General features: G+C 73.6%; 1 protein-coding gene across 1 annotated transcript in view; it reads left to right on the top strand.

The window, feature by feature from the left end:
* Nucleotides 1-299, top strand: part of ELF2 (E74-like factor 2 (ets domain transcription factor)) — a 126,897-nt gene continuing 126,598 nt past the window's right edge. Inside the window, exon 1 of the mRNA XM_011944641.1 lies at nucleotides 1-212. The gene's annotated coding sequence lies outside the window, so the exon portion shown is untranslated. The remainder of the gene's footprint in view (nucleotides 213-299) is intronic.

Raw genomic sequence — 299 nt, 5'->3', positions numbered from 1 at the left:
AGGCGGTTGGGGGTCGGTGGGGCGGCGCGGGCGGGGGTCGCTGCGCGGGGCAGCGAGCCTCTGTTTTGTCTCCTCTCCCTGTGGAGCGGCTTGGGCTGCTGGGGAGGCCCCGGCTCCCTCCGGACCCTCGGCCAACGGCGGCGGCTGCTAGTCCGCGGCCCTGCTGAGAGGGAAAAGGACGCCGCGGTCTTCCCAGGCGTCGCAGAGAGCAGGTAAGAGCGCGGGCAGCCGAGGCTGGTGAGAGGGAGCGCGAAGGGCGCGGCGATAAAGCCTGGCTGTCCCGAGTGCCGCCGCCTCCC

The sequence above is a fragment of the Colobus angolensis genome, unplaced genomic scaffold, assembly GCF_000951035.1.
Source record: "Colobus angolensis palliatus isolate OR3802 unplaced genomic scaffold, Cang.pa_1.0 Scaffold235, whole genome shotgun sequence".
Lineage (NCBI taxonomy): Eukaryota > Metazoa > Chordata > Mammalia > Primates > Cercopithecidae > Colobus > Colobus angolensis.
Note: the sequence above shows the minus strand (reverse complement) of the source record. Positions and strands in the feature narration are given on the sequence as shown.